Source organism: Talpa occidentalis, unplaced genomic scaffold (assembly GCF_014898055.3).
Source record: "Talpa occidentalis isolate TD23 unplaced genomic scaffold, MPIMG_talOcc4v2.1 talOcc4.3, whole genome shotgun sequence".
Lineage (NCBI taxonomy): Eukaryota > Metazoa > Chordata > Mammalia > Eulipotyphla > Talpidae > Talpa > Talpa occidentalis.
In genome coordinates, this window is record NW_023603184.1 from 97,627,537 (window position 1) to 97,639,118 (window position 11,582).

At 39.9% G+C, this 11,582-nt stretch overlaps 1 pseudogene; it reads right to left on the bottom strand.

Annotated features, from left to right (window-relative positions):
• Window positions 1-10,441: 10,441 nt before the first annotated feature.
• Window positions 10,442-10,957, bottom strand: LOC119254772 (60S ribosomal protein L23a-like; annotated as a pseudogene).
• Window positions 10,958-11,582: the final 625 nt, after the last annotated feature.

Below are 11,582 nucleotides of genomic sequence, written 5' to 3' on the forward strand. Positions count from 1 at the left end.
CTGTTCCCATTTTGGTTAAGATTACCTCCCACCGTTTCTCAGGATATGCTCCTGGGCCCCAGAAGTTTTCATTCCTGAGTTGGCATTATCCAGTCTTAACCAGTGTCTCTCCAAGGGGTGTCTAAGAGGAAGTTGCATTAGAATCCCCTGAAGGATTACTTGGCCTATTTCAGACACACGGACAGAATTAGAATATGGAACTGGTGAAGCTGTATTTAAGCTCCTCAGGTAGGGTAGCCAGGTAAAATACATGACTTCTAGAAAGACTGGAATCTCAGATCAACAACATTCAAATTAAATTTTAAGTAAAAATACATCCCATGCAATATTTGGAATATACCTACACTTACAAAAATTATCTGTCATATGGCTAAAATTTAAATTTAATTGGGTATCCCACATTTTTATGGCTAAATCTGACAAACCTATCGCAGGGGCTCTGATGTTTACTAAATTTGAGGACCACTGGTCTGGCAAAATGTCAATTCAACTTCTTTTTTTTTTTTTATAGAGGCATGTTTTATTTATTATTTATTTATTTGATTTGTTTGTTTATACATGCACTGGGTACAGTCAGAAGCGCGGGAGGGCGAGAGAATTCACCAGAGCCAGAGTGGGGAGCAGAGCAGGCAGAAGGACCGAAGTACACTGCTGAGGGGAGCAGCGGGCGGCAGGAGAGGTCTGCGCGCCACGTGGGATCCTCCTCTGGTGGCCGGGGAGCAGCCGGGGATTGAACCGGCGCTGCAGAGGCCGCAGGCAGCTTCGCAACCCAGTGCTCAACTGCTGCGCCACCGGGGAGGCCCCAATTCAACTTCTTGAGCTTTCCTTCGATGGAAAAAATAGAAAGAAAACAAGTACTCTAGAGATCCCTTGAATACAGAACAAATATGCAGAAGAGCAAGGGTTCAGTTTCCTTTTCTTTGGAAGGTTGGGCTGTAACTGTCTCTGCTCCCCCCTCCCTCTTCTCTCACTCTTGCTCTCTCCTCTCTTCTCTCCTCTCTCTCCTCTTTTGCTCTCTCTTTTCTCTCCTCTCTCTCTTAACTCTCTCTCCTCCCCTCTCTCCTCTGCTGTCTCCTCTCTCTCTCTCTCTCTCTCTCTCTCTCTGCCTCTCTCTCCCTTTCTCTGCTTTGGTTTTGGTCTCACCTCAGCCATCACCTACTCGTTTCCATTTGACACTTCCTTTTGCCTCCCATAAGGCATCTTTGGTGCATCCTCTGTCTGCCCCAACTTCCCAAATACCAGACTACTTCACCAATTAACAGTCCATCTTTTTCCTTTTAATTTTCAGCCTGGTCTCCCTTGGTTTCAGTCCCATGATGGGAACCTCCGAATTCACAACCCATTCTATTTTATGTGTAATAGCACAATGCATTGTGTTTGTGTGGCTTGTCTGCATTTACAAAGTCCTTAAAGTAAATATTACTTTAGTTTATTTTTACAATAACCCCATAAACCAGGTGTATGAGACACCAAGGCTCAGAAAATTTCAGAGAAACCTGGTCTTCACAGTCCAAGGCCTTTTATTCCTGGAGTAAGACACTTTTCACTCAGACATTGCCTCAACTCAGGTTATTACACTTATATTGCTCATTTATTATTTTAGAATGCAATGATAGCACAGCTATGTGACCTTGTGGGTTTTTGTTTTTAACTTTCTAAACCTCTATTTCCTCATTTGTAAACTGAGATTAACAACAGTACTTACATTACAAGGCACTGGGTTTAATGAGCTGACTGCACATTGCAAGCACTTAGGAAAGCTTAGCCATTATTAAATCTGTCCTTTGGGCTAGTTCCTCTCCAGGCCTAATGCTTCTCAGTGTTGTCTTTCAGTAAACAGAGACCAAAAATGGGAAATCTAGACCAAAACTGGGAAAAAGAGAAGTATCAGTGAGTGTGCAGTGAGATACTGGTGATCTAGGCTAAATTTTCCCCTAGCAAATACTTCCTCTTTCATACTAACCCAATTCCTGAATTCCCACAATTTTATGTCTGTGTACAACGAAAAATATTGCTCTTCTAAACTAGACTTAGCAATCTGGAGAGTAAGTGATTAAAATATTAAGGTTGTCAGTCAAAAGTAGGGATTAGACTGAGGTTCCAAGAAGATTAATTTTGATTCTTTGCATCTGCATGCATGGTAGATTCCTCTCCAGTTTTCCTTTGTTCCGTTGTAATTTTGGTATCCAAATGCCAGCTGTTTAGAACCACAACATTATCATATATTCATATTTTTCTCCTACTAGGATCTTTATATGACAATATGCAGCATGATAGCATGAAATCCCCCAGTGGCTGAGATAGAGCGCCCCCTACATGGATGGCCTCACAGCACACTTTTGCATTACAGCTAGTGGAACAATTTTCTTCAGTGAATACACTAGGTAATGCCTCCATGGGTAATGGGAAATAAATAGTGGGTTTTGCATATGAAAAAATGAATGTCACGCTATTAAATAAGAAAAGGAGAAGCTCTGTAGACCAGTAAGTCTCAAGGGTGACAGTGCAGAGTGAGGTATGAGCAAAGAAGTTCTCAAGGCTGGATCAGCACACCTCTGTTAGTCTTTCTTCTTAGAGGCAGCACACAAGCATCTCAAAGAAAAACTAAGGACATGCTTGGGGCATGGCAGAGCAGATGCCTCCAATTTTTGGGGGAAGGAATTTGGTATTTGATTCTTTTCATGAAGTCTAATAGTGATCATCAGTGGAAAAAATTTAATTTTTATGAGACTTTTTGTGTTTATTTTTGGTTTAGAGGGCAAGGGTTTTTGAAACTATACTTTTAGAAAGGTGAAGGATAATCCTTTTTACTGTTTAGGAACTTTAAATGTTTTGATGGAATTAGGCTAATATGCATGGGATTACATGCCTTTGTCATTGAGATAAGTATCCTAATCCTTTTACTCCTCTACTAGAGGGAGTGTTGCTTTTCCACTCTCTAAAGTGTGGAATTTGTCAGCCTCACCACTCCTTTAAACAGATTGCATGGGTATTCTGCATGGCATTCCCATGAAAACTGCTCAGAAACCTCCAATGCCTCAAATAATCTGTTTTTGAATGATACAAGGAAGTAGAACATACCTGGGGCATATACTTGACATTTCCCTGTTTACTAGGAGTCTAACAGTTTGGTGAAATCCATTTTATCTGCTATCCCAAGCAACACTTCAATCCTATGAATATTGACTAAGTAAATACAGGATAGGCAAGACATTCATTCAGTAAATACTTTCAGCTTCTACTATGCATCATGCATGAAAGATTAACCTATAAGCAAAAGAAAAAGAATAGACAAAGAATAAAAAGCAGGAGGAGGAGGACAAAGAAAAAACTATCCCTGCTTATAAGAAATTACACATCTTCTGGGGAGAAGACACTTTTAAACATAAAAGCAATCCAAATCATATGTTGCATCATGGACAGAGAGTGAGACGGGGGTAGTCCCTTCAAGAAATAACAGAATAATACAAGAAAAGGGGGAAATAGATGTTAGGGAGGCATAAAGGACTGTTGAAAATTACAAACTGAGATCTGAGTTCTGCACTAGGGACAAATAGGACATTTATTTGACATGAAGCACAGGCAGAAGGAAATATATTGATTTTGGAGTATAAACATAATTTTGAAACTGTCTTTTCCAATGAGTTGTGTGACCTTAAACATGTTATTTTGCCTCTCTGAGCCTGGTCTCCAAAATAGGAATTGTGATGTCCATCTGAAATTTTTAATGTAAGCATCTTCTAAGCCTCTGGTCAGTCTTAATAATGACTGAGAGATTCTGGTGCCAACCTTTGAATTAAATTTGGGCAGATTATTGACTATTGGTGCTGCAGTTTCCATGTCTAAAATGGAAATAATAATGATAGCAAATCTATCTCTGATGGTTGTTGTGACAATTTAATAAATTAATTATGTAACGTGCTTAGAAGAGTGCCTGCATGTGGTAAGCCCTTTAGTCGTTTGCTATTATTACCAAGTGTTTCATGCACTATAAGCCATAAATTTGCGTATTGCCCAGATAGCAGATATCCAGTAAGTTCTTTTACAATTAAATGTAGAGCGATGCAGTGAAATAAGCCAGAAGGAAAAAGAAAAAATATCAGATGGTTTCACCAATAGGAGGAATATAGGGGAACCAAATAAGGGATCAGGAGAAAAAAATAATAAATTAAAAGAAAAATTAAAAATTAACAACTATAAATCAGAGACATTCTGCATGAGAGGAGGATGGAGAGGGATCAAAACAGGGGAGGGCCTTCCTGGTGGCAAAGCAGGTTGAGACACAGCCTGTGAGGCTGCCTGCAGCCTCTGCAGTGCAAGTTCCAGAGGACAACTCACATGGCACAGTGGACCTCTCCTGACTGGCCCGCTGCTCCCCTCAGCAATGTGCTTCCGATGATCTGCCTGTTCTGTTGCCCGCTCTGTCTCTGGTGAATCCTCTCACCCCCCATACCTCTGGCCTATACCCCAGCTCTTGTATGCATAAATAAATTAATTAATTAATTTAAAAAAAAAAACAAGGGAGGAAAGAGCACAAGGAACTATGGTGATAGTACATGGGTGAATTGGTGGTGGAAATTTTACGGGGACTACATCTGAGAAGAAAAAGCATACACTGTACAAAAAGGAAGAATATTATAAAATATATATATATATATAAGCAAATTAATTAAAAAAGAAAGTAACCAGAGATATAGCAATATACTTGCAGATAAAGATTTCTTTAAATAAAAATAAACAAATAAATGCAGAGCATTTGATAAATATTTCAAGAAAAAAAACAGATATGATCTACTGACAATTCAGAAGAACAAGAGGTCAGAAAGATAGAGAAACCATGATATAAGAGCCCGAGGAAAGGAGTGGGCGTATCTTCTTGGTTGGGAGGAAAATAGTTGAATAAACAATGTGAGAATAAGAAAAGTACTGTTAGGTGGACTAATATGAGGAAGACTTTTCTGGCAGAACTAACAATGTGTTCAAAAGCATAGAAGCATGACAGGGAGGAAAGAGGGCTTTGGATGATGTAGAGAAAAGCAAACTGTTCAAAGCAAATGGACTATAAGCTGTGAATTCAGGGCCATACTTGTCTGATGCATAAAAATGAGTAAAACAGAAGTTTTTGGATGATACACACTGGCGATTGTTTCTGTTTCTCATGTCATTTCTCTTGATCTTCCTCCCATCCTCCCTGTTTTTCTTCTTTAAAATAAAATATATATACTGGTACCTAATATATTTTAGAGAAATGTGCCTTCTCAGGGCCTCCCTGATGGCGCAGGTTGAATGCAGCGCTGTGAAGCTGTCGGCAGCCTCTGCAGGGCAGGTTAGATCCCTGCCGGCCTTGGAGCAATCCACATTGCGCAGCAGACCTCTCCTGTCTCGCTGGCTGCTCCCCTCAGCAGTGTATTTTGGTAATTCTGCCTGTTCTGTTTCCCGCTCTGTCTCTGGTGAATCCTCTCACCCTCCCACATGTCTGGCCTGTACCCTGGTTCTTGTACAAATAAAATAAATCTTAAAAAAAAAAGGGGGGGCCTTCCCGGTGGCCCAGCGGTTGAGCTCTGGGTTGTGAAGCTGTTTGCGGCCTCTGCGGCGCCGGTTCGATCCCCGGCTGCTCCCCGGCCACCAGAGGAGGGTCCCACATGGCGCGCAGACCTCTCCTGCCGCCCGCTGCTCCCCTCAGCAGTGTACTTCGGTCCTTCTGCCTGCTCTGCTCCCCGCTCTGGCTCTGGTGAATTCTCTCACCCTCCCGCTTCTGACTGTACCCAGTGCATGTATAAACAAAAAAACAAACAAACAAATAAAAATAAATTTAAAAAAATGCCTCTATAAAAAATAAAAAAAATTAAAAAAAAGATATGTGCCTTCTCCTATATCCTATTTACATAGTTTCTGACATAGTTTTGTCATGTGAAAAGTGATACAACAGAAATTTCTTCAAATTCTCACATGGCAAAATTTGTCATATGGGAAATAATATGATAAAGATTTTCCAAGTGCCAATGAAGACCCAAATAGGATTCTTTCATTAAATATCTTGCTTGTGGAGTTGCCGTCTCTCACTGTTATGTCCTTGGAGGACATGGACAGTACGGAATTTTTAAAATTTTTTATTTTATTATTATTATTTTTTGTGTGTGTGTGGGACCCTCACCGGCAGCTGGGGAATGAACAGGTGCTGTGGAGGCTGTGAGCAGCCTTGCAGCCCAGCGCTCAACCGCTGCGCCACCAGGGGAGGCCAAGGGCGCGTGTGGTTTTTATGCCATCCACGGGACTGGAAAATTTTCTTTTTTAGCAGGGAGTCCAGTTCCAGGAGTTTGCGCAGCCGTTGCTGAGTATCGGGTCCTCCTGTCCCATGTCCTTACGTGGTTAGGTTTTGGGTCTGTTGCTGGGGTTTTTCTGAGAAATGCCTCTGCCCTAGGTTTTGATTTCCCCGAGCGCCTGGGTCCTTACAATGACTTTGTCAGGGGCCTCCCTGGTGCCTCAGGGGTTAAAGTCAGCGCTATCAAGCTATCACCAGCCACTGCTGCACCAGTTTGATCCCTGGCCAGGGAGCTAACCCACATGGCGCAGCAGACCTCTCCTGTCTCGCGGGCTGCTCCCCTCAGTAGTGCATTTCAGTAAATCCTCTTGTTCTGCTCCCCACTCTGTCTCTGGTGAATCTTCTCACCCCTCCCCTACACCTCTGGCCTATACTCCAGTTTTTATATGCACGCATGCATAAATGAATAAATTAATCTTTAAAAAATATATATGAAAGAAATAAATAAGCCAAATAATAAGACTACAGAATAAGTATAAGGAAGAAAATTCCCATTTATGATAAACATAACTTTGAATCTCTGTATGTTTTACATATTCAGTTATTACATATGAATGCCATCCATATGGAGAAATTTTCTGAAAATATAAGCAAGAAAGTACAAATAGGGCTTCCCTGGTGACACAAGGGTTAAGCACAGCACTGTGAAGCTATCTGCAGCCTCTGCAGCGCCAGTTTGATCCCCAGCTGGCCAGGAAGCAACCCACATGGCGTAGCAGCCTCTCTCCTGCTGCTTCTCTCAGCAGTGTTCTGTTCCCCACTCTGTGTCTGGAGAATCCTCTCACCTAGCCTCCTGGCCTTCCCCGCCCGGCTCCCCGCCCTACCTCTGGCCTGTACTGCAGTTCTTATGTACATAAATAAGTAAATCTTTTTTTTTAATTGACATGGACATTTATTTTTTTTTAATTTTTTTATAATAAATTTTATTTTTATATTCCCCATACAATTGCAACCTCCTTATTTTGACCCCAATCCCTCCCCTCCTGCCCTCTACCCCCCATAGAGTGTCTCTGGTTCATAGTTTTTTGTTGATTTTGATTTTCACTTTCTTATAGTTATTCATTTTCCTAGTCCCTTATTTAAGTTTTCTAGGTTCCTGCTATGAGTGAGACCATGCGGTATTTTTCTTTTTCTTTCTGGCTTATTTCGCTGAGCATGATCCCTTCCAGCGCCATCAGGACAAATAATGCTTACTTCTGGGTGGGAATCTAATCAGCAGGCATACTTTTCATTGCCTATCCTTTGCATTCTGCATTTTCACCATATTTTGTATTTTGTATTAAAAATTATTTAACCAAAGAAAGAACACTAGTGGAACGAAGCCATTTTTGGTCAATTCTATAGTTGGAGATGAAGTAGTATATAATATTGACATTAATACCCATATTAATAAGCCAGTATTTCCCAGACCTAGTTTTATTACAAGCACATTTCCAAATAGCTTATATATGCATAAGATTAAAGTCCTCAAAATAAAAATAAGTTATAATTAACTTCAGTTTTTAAAAGGAAACATTTTATATACTTTTGGAAAGAGGGAGAAGCTTGTTTTCAAAAAGGGAACAGGGCTCAAATGAATAGTCTATTTGCATTCCTGTGCGTCTCTGAATGGAGTGCAAACTAAGAAACATTGTTCTTGAGGAATACATTGTAAAATTGCTTTACTTTTCCTATATTCAAAGATCAAGCTCACTAGAGAACCTACTGCTTTTAACTTCAGCTCATTTGAGTAATCTTTCTTTTTGCTCTGGAACACAGTTAGCTCTTGGGGAAAGAGGCCAACTTTTCAGTTTCTGCTTTTTATGGTTTCTGTCTTCCCCTCAGTTTCTGTGCAGGTCAGTCACACAGATAAGCATTATGCCCAGAATAAAACTGGCTTTGTTTATCTGGGCTAATAAATGAATGGAACCAGTTATTTTCATTGGCTTAGTCTGGAAGAAAACCAAAGTAATTTCCACAGACCTTAAACTGGATCTAAACCAAGCTCCTTGTCCTCAGCAATAATAAGAGCAATAATGATGAACCCAAGTATAAAAGTAAACAATTTCACATAGGTAATGCATATTTACTGCCAGGACAGGAAATTTGACTAAAACTTGGTACTGACATTGGTACTGAAAGTTCTGAGTAGATCTGCTTCAGTTCCATTTCAGTGAGTTTGAGGTCTGTAGGTTAATAGAACCATCCATTTTGTTCTAGAGGCTCCAGTTTCTCTGTGGTCAATTGCCTCAATCTAGTTATTCTGCTTTATGCAAACAGCTGGAAATATTTGGCCACTATGATCAAAACTTTTGCACTGATCTTTGTTTTACTCTGAAAACTCTTAAAGCTAAAAACTGTATTTCAGGGTTCTAGCAAAGTGGTATAATTTATTCCCCATTTTGTTAATGGAGCAATGAGATTTTTACTTCCATTATGCACATATAGTACAAGTTTTTATCAGTGATCGTCACTCAGTTGTTTTTTTTTAAAGATTTATTTATTTATGCATACAAGAGCTGGGGTACCGGCCAGAGATGGGGGATGAGAAGATTGACCAGAGACAGAGTGGGGAACAGAATAGGCAGATTGAAATACACTGCCGAGGGGAGCAGAGGGCGAGTCAGGAGAGGTCTGCTGTGCCATGTGGGCTGCTTCCTGGCCAGCCGGGGACTGAACTCGTGCGGCAGAGGCTGCAGATTGCTATATAGTGTGGTGCTCAACCCCTTGCACCACTGGGGAGGCCCCAGATATAAGTATTTAACTGAATTATTATCTTCCTCAAAGATAGGGACAATTTTCTGGAGCTGTTTCCAGAACTATTGTTTTATGGTTTGAAAGTTGTTTAGCTACTTTCCCTAATCATCAATTTGGATGTATGGAGAATGAAGTAAACTCTTTTTTTGGAAAGATTTGCAAAGAACTTAAATTGAAGAGTAATTTCCCATAGTTGTATTTTTAAATGAAAATCATTTGTTCTTTCTGTGATTAAAGTATAATGCTTATTTGTGGTAAAACAAAATCAGGCAATTCATTAAAATGCAAAAAGAAAAAAGGAATTTACTCCTATTCCTAAGCACCCAAAGAAAACCACTGTGAACATTTTCATATAGATCTTTCCATTTTTATGCATAGACATTAGGTACATATGTGTACTTTTTAATGACAAAAATGGGTTAGAGACTACTCTTTCAATGAATCCTGAGCCCTTCAAAACTTATAAAAATAGCTAGGGGATTAAGTAGGTATATGGATAATTTCCACCTTGTTTATAATGTTGTAGAGTACAAGGATTCTATTATACTTGTTCACCAGTCTACTATTAATGAACATATAGGTAATTTCAACTCATTTTTAAAGAATGCAGATATCCATATGTGTTTGTCTGATCATCTCTCTACATTTTATTCCTAAAATTATGGATATTTAGCTATGGATATGACTATGAATATTTAAAATATTTGAAATATATTCTCAACATGCCACCCAAAAGTGTTAAAACCTATGACATGATTTTGATGGCTGTAAAGGGTGGTTTCTACATGACATAAAAGAAACTTGGAAAAAAAATCTTTGGATAAAAGGAGATCATGAGAAGGGATGGAAGAGAAGGAGATGGAGACCATACTAGATGTGTTTCTTAAAGAAAGGGGGGAAACACATGTGTAAGGAGGTTGAAAAATGAGTAGAATTTGGAGATTTTTTAAAAATTGTTAAGTAAAGGGAATGTGTTACATGAAGTCTGATACTAATTCAAAGAAGTTGCTGAGAAAATACTTTTATGAATAAATGAGTTGCCTACAGGAGAAAACCCCAAAAGTTTCAGCTATTCACTGGATTGTCTGGAGATTGGACAAGATACAAGAGACCTTGCCTAAATTTATTTTCAGATATAACTCTCCCCATTGTTCAATGGGCTATAAAAACAAACCCTGATTTTTTCCTACTAATGCTAAAAAAATGCATTTCCTTCTACCCTCCCCACCCCCAACATATACACATCTTTAGCTTGGGCCAGAACCTATGGGCTTAAATCTAACTAACAGATATCCTCCAAGAGACAACTCATTTTAGAAGTAGACATTACTTTTTTTAAATGGTGAAAAAAATTATATTTAGAATTGGCCAGCTGGACTCTGTTTAGATGATCCCAATTTTGTCAGTAACATCCAAAGCATTATAGTCAGGAGCCACTCGAACATATGCCTTCTTACCTCTTGGGTCTGATGAGGGTGTTGACCTTGGCCACATCAATGTCAGAGCTTCTTCCATAGCCGTATGATCTAGTGCTTGTTGACCTTGACATCCACAAGGAACAGTGTGTTGTCTTATCCCTTCTTCATGATTGACACTGTAGTAAGGGCAACGTGAAGGTGTAGTTAGTGGTCACGCTTGTCTCTCCTGGGAGCACTCTTCTGAGGATATGTAGGCTGCCTTCGGAGTCACAGTGTCTTAGGCCACCAGAAAGTGGATGATGTGCAGATCAGCTTTTTCTTGTGACTGTGGATGCCTTTCAACACTGCTTTCCTGGTTTTCAAAGCTTTTGGCTTGGCTTTGGCTTTGGAAGGGGCAGAGGTTCCCTCCTTTATTTTCAGCACCATCTTTATGAAAAGGGCAGAAATTCCTGTTGTTTAATTTTCCAAAGTGGATTATGGTATTTCTTCTATTCCTACAAATATTTAGATAAAGGTGTGTTTATTAAATAGCTAAACCCACAGAGGTTATTAGTTTTGCAAAACAAGCTGTCAGCAAAGCTGTGAAAGAGAGAAATATATCCTCTGGTTACTATTTTTCAATCTTCTGCACCCTTTCTCAGGTGCCAACCTCTCTGATTGATCCTTCACCCCTTACAGACTTCTCCAGTCCAACTCTGTTCCATAAAGAAAGGACTTTTAGGGGGAACTCCACAGATCATACTATCCTTACTCTCCACAACCACTGAACACTGTAGTCTGACTTCATTTATTTAGGTCATTCCTAAATAATATTTACTTAGGGTCTCCCAGATAGAGCACGGGATTAAGCGTCAGCACTATGAAGCAATCTGAAGCTACTACAGCACGAGTTCAATCCCCAGCCAGGGAGCTAACCCACATGGTGCAGCAGACCTCTCCTGTCTCTCCCGCTGCTCCCCTCAGCAGTGTATTTCAGTCAGTCTACCTGTTCTGTTCCCCTCTCTATCTCTGGTGAATCCTCTCAGCCCCTGCCCCATGTCTCTAGCCTATACCCTAGCTCTTGTATGCATAAATAAGTAAATCTTAAAAAAAATAATATTCACTTA